Source organism: Colletes latitarsis, chromosome 2 (assembly GCF_051014445.1).
Source record: "Colletes latitarsis isolate SP2378_abdomen chromosome 2, iyColLati1, whole genome shotgun sequence".
NCBI classification, from domain to species: Eukaryota; Metazoa; Arthropoda; class Insecta; order Hymenoptera; family Colletidae; genus Colletes; species Colletes latitarsis.
Window position 1 is genome coordinate 24,442,193 of NC_135135.1, and position 19,336 is coordinate 24,461,528.

The following is a 19,336-nucleotide window of genomic DNA, read 5'->3' on the forward strand; positions in this document are numbered from 1 at the left end:
GAGGCTTCCATCGTGGCGGAAACGTTGAATCGCGTCGAAAAGGTGCTTCAACTTCCGGCGAAGCACGAGTGGATAAAGGTGTATTGTGTACACCGGCCTCGGCACGGGGCGAGTTTTCTCTTCTCTTTCCCGCGACAAACAGGCCCCGGAGTCTACTTCAGTTCCAAAGTTTTTTTTAACGATCGTTGGCGACCACTCGCGACACGGCTTTTCTTCTCGAGGAGAGATCATTGCCGTGTTTAAAAGCTGGAAACTTTGAGAACTCGCCGAGCGCGTTTCTTTACGGGGAAGGAGCGGCTCAAGAGGCGCGCGTGCGCTCGGATCCCTATTCGCGTCTGTTTTATGGTCGGAAACAGTGCAACTTTGAGCCCCCCCCCCCCGAACTCGCGAGGGATCGCGATTGAATCTTCCAGAAAGGGCATTGTCCGATCTCCAACGGTAATTCGAGTAATGGCGAGACGATTCTTGGGATGGAACGTGATTAAAAGCGAAGCTTTAGAGCTGATGACTCGAGTTTACCCCTAGTATTTATAAGTCACCTAGAAGTCTGTATTAATTTTATTTCGATGAAATATTCTTTGCAACAATTATACGCGTGATAATAGGCAGCAGAATGAAATAATATCTTTTAGTTCGAGGCCTTGTTTTCCGAGAGAATCGACGCGAGAGGAACGCGCGCAAGTGGTGTACGACAAGTAGAAAGAATGATTAATGGTCAGACGCGACGGCCAAGTCGTACTCGATCGCACGCGCGACCGACAAACTTTCGAATTCAATTACCTCGAAAACGAAGCCTCGAGCTAGAACGTGTTCTTCGTTCTTTACGACTTGTTTTCACATGTAGAACCGCCGCTCTGCGACACTCGTCCCGCCCTCGATATGATCGACTACTTTGATTCGTTTCATATTTATAACGCGCGTAACGGAAGATAGCGAAAGCAGAATCTTAATAAGCTTCCTTTCGCTTTCGTCGGGTCAAATATTCCCTTTTCCCGGGTGACTTAACCGAAGAGTGCGATAAAACTGAACCTTTCTCGAAGCATTTGCGTGGAAATTGGGGACGGAAAATACATTTCGTTCGGCGATTTTCGAACGGGAAACTGATACAGAACTAGTATGAGGATGTCCCAAATCAGGTTCACGTCCTAAAATTCTTGTATGCATTCAGTGGGATCGTCGAGGCGTTTTGTAATTTGCATTGAGGTCGAGTAATGGGGACTATTAAGTCTGATATATATGCTGCCTTCGGTTGGAAAGACGGCAATGCATTGGCGTGGATTGTACGGGATTGTTAAATAGGAATAGAGTGATTCTTTCTCGCGATGCAGTGATACATTCTTGCCGGTTAGAAAGGTTACCATAATCCGTTGGCGTAGAATATCTGATATTACCCAGTGATTCTTCATCGTGACGCTAGACCACACGTGGAAAAGAATACATTCTTGTAGATTAGAAAGATTACCACAATCCATAGGCGTAGAATATCCGAGATTACTGAGTGATTCTTCATCGTGACAACGTTAGACCACGTGTAGAAAGAATGTCACCGAGATACACTGTCGTTAATTAGAAAAATTACCGTGATCCATAGGCGTAGAATATACGAATGAAATGATAAAATATATGAAACTGAGTGATTCTTCATAGTGACGATAGGTAGCATGTCTGGGATTATTGAATGGGAATAAAATGATTCTTCATCGTGACATCGCTAGACCACGTGTGGAAAAAATGTCACCGAAATACATTGTCGTCAATTAAAACAATTACCGTGATCCATAGGCGTAGAATATATGGAATTACTGAATAGAAACAGAGTGATTCCTCATAGTGACAGTACTGGACCGATACTGTTCTTAATTAGAAAGATTACCGTAATTCATAGGCGTAGAGTGGAAAAAATGTAAAAATTGAGGAGGAACGTAGTCGCGTGGAAACTGGGGGAGAATCGGGTGGGTATGTCAGCCGTGTCTTCCCCTTGTTAGGCTGAAAGCCTCTGCTTGCCACTGTCAAGGACGCGCGAAGGCCGCGTGCACGGTTCCTCGGGCGAAGATCAACGACCTGGCCCACGCACCGAGCGCGCACGAGAGGGTGAGAACGAGGCGGGGGCGTTGAAAAAAGAGAAGAGGCGTCACCGGGCGACGAGGAGGACAAGCTCTCGTCCGGCGCGTGCCGTCGAGCGGCCACGAGCGGAATGGAAACCCAGCGGGCCCCCGGCTGCCGACGCTCGGCGTCTTTGACCACTTTGTCCGGAGCCGCTCGCGTAATCTGGTTTCGTCGCCTGTCAGACGAGCCCGCCAGACAGACGAGCACCGTCACGGACGCGTCTCGCGCAAAGTGCATTTGAATCGCTTTGTCGGGGACGAGAACTCTCCATTATCCTCGCTGTTATTATTACGCGCGTCTCCCGGAGCCAATCCGCCCCCGCTAATGATTCTACGAAATTTACCCGCGAAAAAAGGGATTGCTAGGTACCAATTTCAACGAGCATCCGTCTCCCAACGCTTTCAATATTTTTATACGCGACTGGAGCAGTTCCTTATTGAAATCGTGGGGCTATGGGTTGTATTAAACAGGAAAGATTTTTGTAACATCATGAGACGGTTAGGAAATTCAACATTCTTCAACGCGTTTATTCCAACGAAGAGCGTTAAATTTAGTCGAATAGCAATTCTTCAGGCTCTGATACGGACGAATCCATCGAGAACTCCTTCGCGAGGCGCTCGATATTCATGGAATCCAGGCTCTCGTTGCGGCAATCGTGCCTCCCATTGGCGTAACGCGTATCGAAACAACGATGTCCACGTGTCGCGTCGATTCACGCGCGATTAATTCGGTTCTTCATCGACCTAATCCACGTGATCCGCCATTCAGTGCATTATCTCGGGTCACGAGCAGATACTCGTTCCTCGCTACACTGGCGGCGGGAGAACGGTTTTCACGGCCTCGTATCGTATCGCGCGCAAGTACACGACGGTCGATGTAGGCCAGAAACGACCAGCGTCGGGCTAAACTGGGCCACGGTGCGTCGGCCTCGGTTCTAGAAATACCATTGCCAAGCGGTTCGAGACGGGGAAACGTTCGTTGCCGATGAAAATTCGCGAGAGGAACCCGGGCCTTTGGGCACCGGAATTCGCAGGAACGGAGAGAGCCTGCGATTCCAGGGGAACGCGGACACGAGGGCGGAAACTTCGACGAACGGCGCGTCGAACAAGTATGGCCGAAACGGAATCCGCGCGAGGACGACGAAATTAGAAAGACAGGAAACCGCACGAATTCTCCAAACGAGATCGCCCCGACAGATAGTTCGCGAGCACCATGGTCGATGGAAGCTTTGTTTGTTTGGCCTGCGGTCGCCTCGCGGAGGAAAACTGATCCGACGATCGAATGGTATGGGGAAAATATAATTCTCTGCCCCTCGAATACTCACTCGAACGTCTCGGTGTTATCTTTCGTTTCTGTATTCGATTTGGTGGAGATTTAGGGAGAAATGATGGTTTAGCAAATAGCAGATAACGTTAAATAATGTAAAAATTATCTGGAAATAGTGGCTATGTATGGAGTTAATAATATTGTATTATATCCAGATATATCCTGTTCTCTTAATATCGAGAAGAAACTTTGCCAATTGGCCGATCACTGTGACACGTATGTACGATTACTAGGTCAGTTACCCGGGTAGAATTTGTAACACATCAATTTTTCTTGATCCTCGCGACGAAGTGGGACACTATATTCGTAGCCTTACAATTAAACCTAGTCGTCCAGAACTAAAAACTATTTAAATATTCGCGATGGAATTGGATCCTCCGTCTATTCCAGTCCGTTTCATCGAATAATTTGCGTCATTTAATATCCAGTGGCTTAAAATGGACTTCCGTGGTGGTATTACGGTTTGGGAACTAGCAACTCGAAGTATAGATATCTTTGTATATCTCACCAGGCGTACAACAGGATCATCTGTGGGCGCGAGCTTTATTTGTTTACGATGTACGAACCCAAGAAGAAACAAACTTGTGCGTGGAAACATTAAATATTTATATTCGAGTTTCACTATGACCAAAAATATCAACTTCGATCATGAGAGAATTCTGCAATTTGAAATTCTATTTTGCATCACCAATAATAGTTTCGTAACCCGAATTCAAATTCAAACGTAATCCACGTCGTCGCTACGCGCTCAAAATAACTTGGTCTTCTTTCTTAACCAAACTTCCAACCTTTTTTTAAAACGTTTAAAATAAATGTACCTCGACGCTTGTAAACAGTTACGTAACAGTAACGTCATAGTTGTCACAAATACCATAAACCCAACGCACCGTTGAATCTTTCGAATTTTCGCGCCATAATAAAACAGCCGTTTTCGAATCTTTGAATTTCTTTGTTTTCAAAGCAACGAACATGCTTTATTTGTTGTTTGAAATTATTATTTAGGTAACGATCGTGGCTCTGTTCGATTATGAGCCCGAAAACACGATATTCCGCGATAGTTACGAGCAGCGTAATTCCGTAGCGTGTTCGGTGCACCGATGCGGTTAGACACAATGGCGGCTAGCGTACCGGAGGCCGGGAATAACCGCGGTAACGGGTTTCTACGACCTTTTTTTATCGCCTCCGACGTTTTCCCTGTCGCAGGAGGCCCGGTTAAATTAAGTATGAACGGCTATAAATAAATCTCGCACGGTATTTTTCGAAGCATCCGTGCACGCGCGTCCTATTGGTGCGATCGAGTTGTTTTATGCACGTGTACCCTTTTCCCGTGTGCCACCAACATTCTATCCGCGACCAATGCTTCCCGGGTTAGGGGCTTTTATCCTCTCCTTGCCTTCCTTCTCAATAATTCAACCGCAACTCCAGGATTTGATTTTACATCGCGAATAAAAAATTTAAGCAAGCTACTCGTACGTATATTCGGTAAAATTCGAAAATAAAATTACTCCTCCTGCAAAAATAACTTTATTTTATACGTTTAATGCTCGTGGTAGTACGTTTTCGATCAATAATAAAATACAAGGTACCCTACTCGTTTCGAGAAACGAAATTACACAGAATTTCTCTTTTTTATTCGAAGTATCAAGTCGACGTTTGTTATCCAGCGCGAAGAAAGTCGTTTCGAGGTTCTGGTTTGAGGACAACCCACTCGGTATGCGCGGCATTAATTGGCAAAAGGGCCTTGAATGACCTCGACCAACACTGGATCATTATTTTGTCTCTTTTACGAGGCTACGATGATACTGGAGCGCAGGATTGCATTTTGTAAAAATGGCGACCACGAACTTTCGAAAAATTTAAGATAACTTCCGCGATGGCGTCGAGAAACGCCAGCGACGGAAGATGAAGGGTTCACGGAGTTCGAGGAAGAACTCTTGTTCTAAGTATAAGTCGACGTAAGTTCTAGTTACGAGAGTCGATAGAAAGTTCTGAAAGTGTGAAATCCTAGATAAAAATGTCAAACCTACAACCGAGAATAGAAATCTGTAGGTCACCGAAAGAGGTTCGCGGGTGGTGATTTATTATTAACAAAGGCAACCAGAGGTAGAGACGACAAACTCGTTTTAACAATTTTAAATAAAATTAAAATAATACTTGGGAATAATTTCCCACCGAGCAACGATCGAAGTCTGAATTTCGTTAGAATGAGTCCGGGGAGGAATTCTACGCTCGATTCTCTATACTCGAGTTCGCTCTAATGTTTATTTAACTTTTCACGCGACTCCCGACTCGGCACGATTCACTTTTCAAGGCTCCTTTCAAGACTGTTTGCTTGGCGCGACCCTCTTTTCAAGATTGACTCGTTCCTTTCCTCGCAGCGAAAATATTCGCATCCCAAGAATCCATTCCCACTCACGATCGATACCCTAATCCAAATATTCCCTCGATCTGTTTTATATCGAACACTTGTCGCTGGCGTTTATATGAGAAGGGTCTCTGATTTTAATATATTTCTGTTGAATGGGGTAACAGAGACTCCCGTTTCTAATTGTGAAAGAAATGGACAAAATTTTGTTCCAGAAATTGGTAGTTTGGAAACATTGATCTTTTGACAGCAACATAAAAAAAATCATATTCTGCACTATAAAAGCATTTTAAATAAGTGGTAAAATTCACTTGAGAAACATTAATAATAAGACACAGGGGTTGAAATTTAAATAAATTTTTTCCCCCAATGGAGGGTTACATACCCTGTACCTTTTCTCTCGTGCCCCAGTGTAGACTTGTTCTAATAACAGTAATGAAATTAAGAAATACGAGGACCACAGTATGGTCGAGAGAAAAGCAAACAACCCTTGGAGAAAATAGCTGCTGGTTTCGTAACGTTCGTTTCTCGGTTGGGGAATTCTCCGGGCATAATCGACGGGAATTCTCCGGTGTCGACGGGAATAAAACAAACCCGAGTGCACGAGTAACCCGAGCTCTGGTTCCCCCGTTGCCGTGCGACACGGAATCGCAAATATTTCAGGCGCCCGCGGAACGTTCGGTCTCGCGAATAGAAACGAAGGTCGTCGATCGGGGGGCTGTCGACCCCCCGGAGTTTCCACGAAAATCCACCCCAAAACGAAACGGTGATCGATACGAAATTTGAATCCTCACCCCTTTTCTCTGCCCCCTCCCTAACGAGAACGTTTAGCCTTGTCACCCCTAAGTCGCACGCTCGCGACGTTATCGGCGATTACGTCGTAAATAAACTCCCAAGGTCGTTCAAGGTCGACTCAACGGAGTCCCTTTGATCACCCCGATAATCTGGGTTTGTCGGAAGATCGTCATAATTTAGCATTTTAACGCGACTGTCGTCGGTGGTCACCGGTGACCGGCGCTTTAAATTTATTTTTAAAATCGTTCGTGATGGGGAAATGCTTCTAAAATAGCGGGTACATTGTTTTAGTATCAAATATTTCTATTTTTCACAGTATTTTGTCCTCAACGAGCTGTTTAACACTGCTGTCATCGGTGGTCACCGGTGACCGGCGCTTTAAATTTATTTTTAAAATCGTTCGCGATGGGGAAATGCTTCTAAAATAGCGGGTACATCGTTTTATTATCAGATATTTCTATTTTTTAGAGTCTTTTGTTCTCAACGAGCTGTTTAACACTGCTGTCATCGGTGGTCACCGGTGACCGGCGCTTTAAATTTATTGTTAAAATCGTTCGTGATGGGGAAATGCTTCTAAAATAGCGGGTACATTGTTTTAGTATCAAATATTTCTATTTTTCACAGTATTTTGTCCTCAACGAGCTGTTTAACACTGCTGTCATCGGTGGTCACCGGTGACCGGCGCTTTAAATTTATTTTTAAAATCGTTCGTGATGGGGAAATGCTTCTAAAATAGCGATGTGCATCGTTTTATTATCAGATATTTCTATTTTTTAGAGTCTTTTGTTCTCAACGAGCTGTTTAACACTGCTGTCATCGGTGGTCACCGGTGACCGGCGCTTTAAATTTATTTTTAAAATCGTTCGTGATGGGGAAATGCTTCTAAAATAGCGGGTGCATCGTTTTATTATCGAATATTTCTATTTTTCGCAGTATTTTGTCCTCAACGAGCTGTTTAACACTGCTGTCATCGGTGGTCACCGGTGACCGGCGCTCTAAATTTACGTCTAAAATCGTTCCCAATGCTTCTAAAATACAGAGCACGTCGTTCTATTTATAATAGTTTATTACTCAGGCAAATCAAAGCCGTTCCACCAGGAATTGCATTAACGGTGGTATCGCGGAACGTGGCTCGTTCGTTTTACTTTCGTCTTCGCGCTCTGGCAGGGATTCCCGTTCGCTAAATTTTCCCTCGAAAACGGAACAAAAGATGTTCCCGGCCGTTTCAGGGGAAATTAATTGCTTTCCCTTCGTAGAATATTTATCTTCCTTCGCGGGCGAACGGGCCGCAATCTTCTCCGCGGACGTTTAAAATATTCCAATTCGCTCGAGAGATATAAGTAACAAGCGTCGATTAATTTAATGCCTACCGCCCGTCTGTCTGTTCGATGGGCCCTCCCGGTACTCTCGACCAGGGGGTTAGAAGAGGAATGGAAATGCGATAATGCATTTCCTATAATTTTCCGATTTCGCTAAGGCGGGTAACGATTGTATCGAGCCTCTCTCTTTCTCTCTCTTTCGACGGTTAATAATGTAGAGAATATTTATGACCGAGCGTTGCACGGTTTACGATTGCTTCGTCGGCTTTCAACGGTTTTACCCCATCTGCAATTCAACTTACGCGGGCTCCATTTAAATTCCCCATCCGTTCGAATAACGTATCTGTTCAATAATTCACCGTCCCGATCCTTTTATGAGTTCACTGATTTTTTTATCGTTTCGATGTTTCCCTATTGGATTTCAGTGAAACAATGCGGTTCGCCGAACTACACGTTTCGATGGCGCTCGTCCCACGGATTTTTCCTGCGAATCGGAAAACTCGTTATTTCATCGAACTGCAAAATTACTTCCCTTCTTTTCCAATCGGCAAAATAATATTTTCAAACTTCCTCGTGCCTATTATAGAGCGTGTTTAATAAAGAAACCTTTGCGTCGTATAATGCAAGAATTACAGTAAATTGTTGCAACTGCGTTAAAAAAAAGACTCGACCTCGAAAGAAATTTAGACCATTTGAGTCTCGTATTTCACGTCTCGTATCTGAGTCGTCGAATTAGCTCAAGCTCGAAGTGCTGACGTAATTTATAACAAAAAGAAAAAACGGTTTGCCACGAGTAGCGATGGCGCGACACGCCAAGGGGCGTGTAAAGTAAACGGGTCGTTTAAATCTCGTTGTTTCGTTTTCTTCGGGAAATTCGTTCGCCGGAACACGGATCGAATAACGTCTACGGCGCCGTGTGAACCGTCGACGACGAGTTTCGAACGAGTTTGTCGTAACACGAAAGGATCGCGCCACCTTTCGACCCCCTTCCACCACTCTCGCGCCGCGGCACAATGCCGCTCAATAGTTAACGTCTTTGACCCCCTCTCGGTCGTTTCCCCGAACTTTTAACCTCTGACCTTTGCCGGAAGGAAAACGTTCGTTCGTTTAATCAGCCGCGCGACACGCGACCGCGATTCCGCGGGCCGCCATTTTTGACCGCGCGCGCCTCTGGGAAAATAACCCCGAGCCACCTTTGAACTTACGTTCGTAAAGTTATATTAAAACCAACATGGACACCCGACGTCCAAAAACGGAGTTTGGTCGCTGCTTGGACCGACTCGATCTATTTCAGAACAGAACAGATCCTCCTAAAAACTGTTCCTGTAAGGACTCGTTTAGCGTCCTATTTTAATGTCCTTTCAAAGAATCGTGGAGTATCACTCACAAACCCAGAGAATAAACTAAATCTCCAGAATATTTGCACAAAATTTTATAAAATCATTTCCACTAGGATTTACACAATTAATAAAAGAGGACTCAGATACGATGATTGGCCGTTTCGAAGAGGGATTTTTTATTCGCGATAAATTGCAATGATACGAAAAAAAAACCTTTGAACTTACGACACGTTTCCGGTTCTAGAGTAGGCCGGACGTGTTCGTTTTCGTCTTATCGAATTTTTATTTTTACCCGGGCGCACTGAAACGCGTCTATTCGCCCGTTGCAGCCGGGCGCGGCTTTCGGGGTCATTTTCGAGGATTTGCATGTCGCGGGGGAATAAAGACGAAACGAACGTCGTTTGAATTGCCTTCGTTAGGAACGGCGACACGCGTTCGCGTTTTAATAGCGTGGGAGGGACGCGGTTCGAGTAATTAAATTCAACGATACGCGGATCTCGCACGGCGGAGGGCCTTTTTCCCCATTCCTCGACGTCCCTTTTCTAGCCATTTCCCCCGTGTAACCGGTGATTTAAAAACAAAAGAGAAAAGAATATTCAAGTAATCGTCGAAAATCTAACCCCCCCCGTTTTTTCCATGCAATGTTTCAGAGAAAGGGTCGCTGGGCGATTTAATTTAAGAAAATAAAGTCAATGTTTGCTGAGGAAACAATTCGTGCGGCAGAGTATCGAGAAGAGCCCCTGCACGGATCAGTTTCAGTGACAACGTTAAATGGTCAACCACCGCGACGTTTACTTTGGCGATAGTTTCGCGTCACGGATAGGCCTTTGATACCGGCTGGGTCTCTTTTTTCAAAGGAGAAAGATTTGTTGCCCCGCAGGGTTCATCAAACTAGCTGGGAATTATCTTTTAAGCGTCTCGTCACTGTCCGCCTGGCTACCGGTTCGGCTCCACCTCTTGGCAGGAGAAGCGCTCGTATTTGGTCAGACGTCTAGACGCTCCCATCCGACGAAGGGGCGCGTCGACACGCGTCCTATCCACCTAGAGACGAAGGTAAAGTATTCCTTATCTCTAGCCAGGGTCTGCATCCCGACCACGAGAGTCGGTGATTCATCGACTGCGTTCCCAAAGTCGATAAACACCGCCGGACCATACGTGTGTATGCACTCGTCGTTCGCAAATATCCGCCCACGCGTGGAAAAACCACCACGCCGACTCGAATTATCGAGTGAAACAAACTCTGTCGCGTTTCGAACGCAACGTTCCACTGGCTACAGCGTGATACAATTTATTAAAAATTATCAACGTTTCGTTAACCATTTCGTGCCCACTGTACCTATACGATCGCATGATTAGAATTTATAGAAAACTCGATGTCTGTGTGTTTGTGATTCCCTCGTAACTCTTGCAATTTTTCACCGATCCGGATGAAATTTTGTTTGGTCGATCTTCGCATTCCTACGGGAAATACGAGCTGCTTAATTGTTGGAATTGCTAGCTACAAACGTATATTTTTACTCGAAACCCGGTATCTTCCTCAGTTCTATAATTATTTGTACGCGATATGTACAAACGATAACGTTTGAAAGAAATGTTTGGCATAGTTTTCTGGTCACAAAATTTCGAAGATAATTACGACAGCGTAAATACGAGGAGACCAGGTTGGGCGTGGTAAACGTTTCCTTTGATGTTCCCGACAGCGTCGAGGCTCTTAATGGAGCAAATTTTTTATCGCGTTCCAACAATCGTGGATTAGTAACGCTGACGAGTGTTTAGTGAATGATGCGCCCGATCGCGATAGGGGCAGTGACAGTATCTGGTCGAATCGAGGCGAAGCCATTCCGTTTAAAGAGATACTAGAATCGTGAATTTTTTTCCCCCATTTCGCTCAGAGTGCAGTACAAACCCCATAAGTTAAATCTGCAAATCGGAAATCGATGCTCGCGAAGTCGAAGTTCCAATTTTAGTTGATCGATCGAGGCGAGAACGTGTGCAATTTTTTTTATAAAAGCTGCTCTTCCGCGTCTCTTCTTACATCGAAAACCGAGGCAAAGTTTCTGTTTATAAGTTTGAAACGTGCATCGTTACGTTCCCGGTATAGTTTTGCAAGACCGCGAAATTAGAGATAAAAATACCGTTATCGTGTTCTAATGGTTAGTAATAATAACACACGTAATTTAATAACCTATCTTTGCAGCGCTAGATAAAACGCGGTTTATCTGCCCTAATGACAGTTGACTCGTTTATCAGCTCGCTCGCCATTACTTCAGTCCTTGAGAACGAAGTATGCCGATGCACAAAATATTGATAAACAATTCTTTCCTTTTCATATAAATTTTCTTCGACCTTATGAAAAATAATATACAGGATGTTCGGCCAACCCTGGGAAAAATTTTAATGAGGGATTCTAGAGGTCAAAATAAAACAAAAATCAAGAATACTAATTTGTTGATTGAAGCTTCGTTAAAAAGTTATTAACTTTTAAAGTTTTGCACGTACTGAATTTTTTTCTCGAAAATGCGCAAGATTTCGGGGATATGTCTATTCACCAAAAATGATTGCAATTGACCCCCGCAACTGAAATAATTTTTCCAAAACGATTTGAAATTTTTTAATTTTCTCGAAAAATTTAGGCACCTTCACGAATTTTTTTCTAGGAAATGAGTAGGATTTTGTGGGTAGGTCTGTTCACCAAAAATTATTGTAATTGACCCCCGCAACTGAAAATAATTTTTCCAGAACGATTTGAAATATTTTTTTTCGCCGAAAAATTTAGGCACCTTGTCGATTTTTCTTAAAAACTACTTTTTCATTTTTAGTAATTTTGTTTGACGCCCTACAGAAAAGTTGTCTAATACTTTTTTGTAGGTACCCATAAGCTCTACTTCAGAAAAAAGTTTCATTGAAATATATTCACAATTGTAGGAGTTATGGCTGTTTGAAAATTGGACCATTTTTATAGGGTTTTTCGCATTTTACGGGGTCAAGGAGCAACTTTTCCAATATTTTTAGAATTTCTACATATTCTTCACTAAAATACGCGTTGATTGCTTTTTTAAACATTAAAATCCTTCAATCCGTTCAGAAGTTATGACATTTTAAAGATATGCATGAAATTTCAGGGAAGCATTTCTGGCCTCACATTAGATTTTCGGTAAACAATTTTTTTCTCAAAAATGCGTAGGATTTCGAGGGTATGTATAATGACCAAAAATGACTGTAATTCCCCCCTGTAACTAAATATAATTTTTTCAGTATGATCTGAAATTTTTTAATTTCGTCTAAAAATTTCCGTACCTACTCGAATTTTTTTCTCGAAAATGGATAGGATTTCAGGGGTATGTGTAATCACCAAAAATGATTGTAATTGACCCCCACAACTGAAAATAATTTTTCCAGAACGATTTGAAATCTTTGAATTTAATTGTTAATAACTTTTTAACGAAGCCTCCATCAACAAATTGGTATTCTTGATCTTCGTCTCACTTTTTCCTCTAGAATCCCCCATTAAAATTTTTCCCAGGCTCGGCCGTACACCCTGTATAAAGCAAAATACAAATGATTTCTACGTTAACGAACATATTCGCGAATAAACTGGGAGCAAATAACGGAATGTTCGTTTTTGGAGTATCCTGTATGCATCCCAGCGCTGCAACGCCGATACGAGTGTGACGGGAACAACGGACCGTGATTCCATCGACACGTGTAGCAACGAAGTCGCGTCCAGACAACGCTTTTGCACGCCTACAAAGGCAAACACGTGTCCACGCTATTTTCTAGCCGCGGTACGGAGCCAATGAACCTGTGTGGTTCAACAGCCACGCGAGCGTGCTCGAGAAGTTTCAACCGTAAGGCGATAAAGCGTGGTTTATTGCAACGCGCGTGCACACACACACACACAACACCTACGTGGCTCGATCTGCAGCCCCTGTCCCCGCGAAACACTATCGGAGGCTATTGATAGTGATAACGACATAGGCCAGCGTGCAGACGCGCCGATTGCGTGGGTCTTTTTCCAACCGACGCGCGATCAACGAGACGATAACGGAATCGTCCAACGTCGCGTACCTTTTATCGCCCCCACGGATAATCTGGCAATTAATTATAGAAACCCTGGCTACCCGTCGGGCAGTTATGGCTTTACGAGAAATCGCTGCTCAGCCAATTAACAGCATAGTCGACGCGTTTCGTCACTGAAACGGAGGTAAATTGAAAGGAACGCGACATTTACGAAGCGCTACATTCCATAGTAAACGACTAGTTCCCATTCCAAGGCACCCAACGTGTTAATTTTATTGAGAATCACACTTTAACCCATTGCAAAAATATTAAATTTTATGCTATGGTACGTATTACGTTTGCCGCTATAGTGGCGCCAGCGGAGTGCAAAGGGTCAATTTGCATCGACAATTTTTCCGGGAGTCGAAGTAGTAATTTGGGTCGAGTCGAATTTCGATGATTAATGTATCAGTGAAAATGGAAGTTACCCGACATTTTGTACATTACCTCGATGCTATTCCTCGTCGTGGAGAACGCTGGATTTAAACAATAAACACACACACGCGCGTGGTCGAATGGTAATAATATTCCCAAAAAAGAATAAATTTAAAAAACTTGAATTAAAATGTCCGGGGTGGAGCGTGTTTGTACCGGTGGACGATTTGCTTATGACTGACATCGGTTTTCGAATGGAGTTGCTGGTCGACTCTTATTTCTATTAAGAGTGGGGATGAACGTGCCGCCGATGGGAAACTCTGGGATTGGTTGATATGCAAATACTTCGGGTTGGAAAGGTCACTATAATGGTTTGAGTGCGTACGGTTTAGAGAAAGGGGGCACAGCCCTCGACTAATGGCCACCCTCAGGTATAGAAACGAACCCTTCGGAGTTCGCGGAAATTCAAGTTTGTTCCTATAACTGGCCTAGCTGGCTGTAAATTCATAATGCGCTCTTGGATCGGGGGACCGTAGGAGGCGAACAAATTGCTCGGCGAAATTCAAATTGGCAATACAGGGCAAAGGCCAGAAGCAAGGGACGAATTCGTCGCGACCAATTGCGTTTTGTTGGTTTCCCTTTTCTCAAAGAGAAAGTTCTCTTTCCGTGACAAAAACCATCGACGCGTATGTTGCGTTTCGCGTTTCGAGATACAAGTCAAGAGGGTGCAGCTGTACAACTTCCTTGGCTTGTTTAAACAAAGTATAGGGTCGATTGGGTCTGAGGGTACGAGATGAATTTTCGTCACTGACCTTTCTCATTCTGTATGTTTCTTTCATACCATGCACAGGTGCCTTCCAAGTGTTTCTATCAAAGCTTAGTTAAAAGTTATTATTGATCAAATTGTTTTTTTTATACTACTACTTACTTTCAATACGTATCGACCACCGATTTTTAATCCGATAAACAAATATTCAAACCCTGTAGAAATTTTATCGATGCTGATAATTAGACGGATCCTTATGTAAATTCATATTTTTATTAATAGAATTGAAGAAATGGGAGCTTCGTAGAGGGTTCTCTCAACCCCTAAATATAGGGTGTTTGGCCACGCCTGAGAAAAATTTTAATGGGGGATTCTAGAGGTCAAAATAAGACGAAAATCGAGAATACCAATTTGTTGATGGAGACTTCGTCAAAAAGTTATTAACAATTAAATTAAAAAATTTCAAATCGTTCTGGAAAAATTATTTTCGGTTGCGGGGGTCGATTACAATCATTTTTCGTCATTAGATATACCCTCGAAATCCTACCCACTTTCGAGAAAAAAATTCGAAAAGGTGTGAAATTTTTGGACGAAAAAAAAAATTTCAAATCGTTCTGGAAAAATTATTTTCGGTTGTAGGGGTCAATTACAACCATTTTTCGTCATTAGATATACCTTCGAAATCCTACCCACTTTCGAGAAAAAAAATTCGAAAAGGTGTGAAATTTTTGGACGAAAAAAAATATTTCAAATCATTCTGGAAAAATTATTTTCGGTTGCGGGGGTCAATTACAATCATTTTTCGTCATTAGATATACCCTCGAAATCCTACCCGCTTTCGAGAAAAAAATTCGAAAAGGTGTGAAATTTTTGGACGAAAAAAAAAATTTCAAATCGTTCTGGAAAAATTATTTTCGGTTGCGGGGGTCGATTACAATCATTTTTCGTCATTAGATATACCCTCGAAATCCTACCCACTTTCGAGAAAAAAATTCGAAAAGGTGTGAAATTTTTCGACGAAAAAAAAAAATTTCAAATCGTTCTGAAAAAAATATTATTAGCTGTGGGGGTCAATTACAATAATTTTTGGTGAATAGACATACCCCCGAAACCTTGCGCATTTTCGAGAAAAAAATTCGAGAAGGTGTGAAATTTTTCGACGAAAAAAAAAAATTTTTAATCGTTTTGGAAAAATTATTTTCGGTTGTGGGGGTCAATTACAAACACTTTTGGTGAATAGACATACCCCCGAAATCTTGCACATTTTCGAGAAAAAAATTCAGTACCGACGGAACTTTGAACGTTAATAACTTTTTAACGAAGCTTCAATCAACAAATTAGTATTCTTGATTTTCGTCTTATTTTGGCCTCTAGAATTTCCTATTAAAATTTTTCCCAGGGTTGGCCGAACACCCTGTATAATAATTCGTGTTTTACTAAAAGTATTTCTTATATTTTTGAATATTAAGTACATTCTATAGTTTCTTGAAAATTAAAATTTCCCATAAATGTCAAAAAACAATTAGGTCTATAGATTGATATCGATTTACGTGTTTTTATACCGAGAAATATGTCTTTTTAATGGAATCTGAACCTACGACTGACTTGGCACAGATAGTGACGTGGAGAGAGAGTTCGTTATTATTATTATCGTTATCATAACTTGTGGCGGGACTTGATACATGTTGTGGCACACCCTGTACCACAAATCTCGTCTGTCGCTCCAACGACTTATCGCGAAATCGATACAACGCGCGACCGATAACCCAGTTTCGATCGACGTGTTCCGCACGCGTCTCGAGATGGATCCGCGCGGAATCGTCGAGGCCGAGCCAAGCATCCACGGCACTCGTCGCCTAATCAACGGGCCTCGACGAGCCAAGAATTTATCACGTACCGTCAAACAGTCAAACTTTGCCCAATTTTCGAGTATAAGTTCGGACCCAACGTCCTAGCTATCGCGTCGAACAATAAGTTGCATCATCGAACCTATGAAACTTCTTACAATCATCGTCCAAGCATCGTCCAGGATCATTAGTACATTCTTAAATAAGTTTATAGTTATTAAGCTCTAAGTTTGAACAGTTTTCCATTAAAAAATATGACTCGTTTGCACGTAAATAGTAAATTTTGAAAAATCGAAGGTCGTGTAAAAATTATTATCGCGCGTAGGATGCAAGGGAAACTAGTTTAAAAAATCGTGGTTTTTATTTAGTTTAGGCGTGATACAAAAATTCATCGCGATCTCACCGACGCCCGCGTGAGCTTTTTTCGGTTTCGAGTGCGTTTCAACGTCAATGGCGTTGGGTGCTCTCCGGGTAAGACGCACTAGACTTTTCTAAAAAAAAAATCCACTCTCCATCTCCCCGTAATTAAACGATCGAGGTTCGTTTTCCCGTCGACAGCGGAGGCGCGAGAAATTCCATTCTTGGGGACGAAACTCGCGACAATGAATTTAATCGCGTTGTCTCACTGGCGGGAATTTAATATCGAGAGGACTGGGGAAAGTTGTTGGGGAATTGTGCGATGCGACAACGAATGCTTCGAACACTTTGTAACAACGACAGTATTTTATAGTTAACGCATTCACTGTCTACGACCCGTATACGGGTCACAGCGCCACGCTTTTGGATACGCCGCTAAGAGACCGGACAGTGAACGCGTTAGGTAATTAAAAAAACAAAAGTGTAGAGACAGCGAAGACGCCGATCCGGAGTTTCGAAAAATTATTATGCTCCCCGAAAATGGAGGTCGAGGCGCGGGCAGGAAATTAAAAAAGTTAAACCGGTTAGAGGTAAAATCGAGTTAAAATTTCCGAGGAAAATTGATGAAATTTCCTGCGGGGGATGAAAAGCTATAGCCCGGCTCTGCAGTGCCCGAGCACGAACCCCCCGTTGGCGTCGGCCATTCCCCGACCGGCGTCGCCTTGGATTATTCATCGGGATTCATCAGAGACGACCTCGCCCTTCGATCGAAATCGAACAACACACGCGCGTGTACCCTTCTTCCCTCTGCGCGTGCACGCGCCGGTTCACTGACCACGCGGCCCGATCGAAGTGGAAAATGACCGTACCCGATCGGACTGTTCGCCTACGTGCTAAGGTTTCAATTTGGATAAGAGCACGATCTCCACCCCTTCTCGACCGCCCTCCTTCAGCATCAAAGTACGCGGATTTATGCGACACCGTGAACCGAGAATCCGAGCGCGAGACCGTCGCGGGACGAGGCGATCGACACGCGAAGAGACCCACGATCGATGTAAAGTAGGGTGCGCGAAAGAAAAGTTCTGACTTAAAGGAGGCCTACCTTGTCGGGGTCGAAATATTACACTTTCGTTTACGGTTTTCGAAAGTTTGGGGCGTCGAGGATGCCTTCGTAAATCTCTCGCGCGGACGAAATTAGACAAGTTTATAGACACAGCGATACCGTCGAGCCTCGGAGTTGCCATTATCTTTCACCGACGAGTCGACAACCGAAGAAGAGGACATTGAGTGAGAGCGAACGAGAGAAAATTGCCACTGTTTTTTAGATAAATCGTCGTCAGCGTTGGATCACTTTTGTAGGGATTTTCTCACTTTATGGGGTTAAGGAAAGACTTTTTGAATGTTTTTAGAATTCCTACATATTCTTCACTAAAATACGCGTTATTTGCACTTCGAAATATTGGAATCCTCCAATCCGTTCAGGAGTTATGATATTTTAAAGATAGGCCTGAAATTTCAGTAGGATCAGTAGAATAAGTGTTCTGGTCAGACATTATATTATCGGTAAAGAATTTTTTTCTCGAAAGTGGGTAGGATTTCGGGGGTACGTGTATTCACCAAAAATGATTGTAATTGACCCCCGCAACTAAAAATAATTTTTTCAGAATGATTTGAAACTTTTCATTTTCGACGGAAAATTTGTCCACATATTGAATTTTTTTCTCGGAAGTGGGTAGGAATTCGAGGGTATGTGTATTCACGAAAAATGATCATAATTGACTCCTGCAACCGGAAATAATTTTTTCAGAACGATTTGAAATGTTTTTTTTTCGTCAAAAAATTTGTTCACTTATTGAATTTTTTTCTCAGAAGTGGGTAGGATTTCGGGGGTACGTGTATTCACCAAAAATGATCGTAATTGACTCTCGCAGCCGGCAATAATTTTTTCAGAACGATTTGAAATGTTTTTTTTTCGTCGGAAAATTTGTCCACTTACTGAATTTTTTTCTGGGAAGTGGATAGGAATTCGAGGGTATGTGTATTCACCAAAAATGATTGTAGTAGACCCCCACAACTAAAAATAATTTTTTCAGAATGATTTGAAACTTTTCATTTTCGTCGGAAAATTTGTCCACTTACTGAATTTTTTTCTCGGAAGTGGGTAGGATTTCGAGGGTACGTGTATTCACCAAAAATGATTGTAATTGACCCCCGCAGCTAAAAATAATTTTTTCAGAATGATTTGAAACTTTTCATTTTCGTCGGAAAATTTGTCCACATACTGAATTTTTTTCTCGGAAGTGGGTAGGAATTCGAGGGTACGTGTATTCACCAAAAATGATTGTAATTGACCCCCGCAACTAAAAATAATTTTTTCAGAATGATTTGAAACTTTTCATTTTCGTCGGAAAATTTGTCCACATACTGAATTTTTTTCTCGGAAGTGGGTAGGATTTCGGGGGTATGTGTATTCACGAAAAATGATCATAATTGACTCCTGCAACCGAAAATAATTTTTTCAGAACGATTTGAAATGTTTTTTTTTCGTCAAAAAATTTGTCCACTTACTAAATTTTTTTCTCGGAAGTGGGTAGGATTTCGAGGGTATGTTTATTCACCAAAAATGATTGTAATTGACCCCCGCAATTAAAAATAATTTTTCCAGAACGATTTGACACTTT

General features: G+C 42.7%; 1 protein-coding gene across 1 annotated transcript in view; it reads right to left on the reverse strand.

The window, feature by feature from the left end:
• The window catches only part of LOC143351621 (protein FAM135A), an 81,719-nt gene that overhangs the window by 56,641 nt on the left and 5,742 nt on the right, over window positions 1-19,336 (reverse strand). The gene's annotated exons all lie outside the window — the stretch shown is intronic.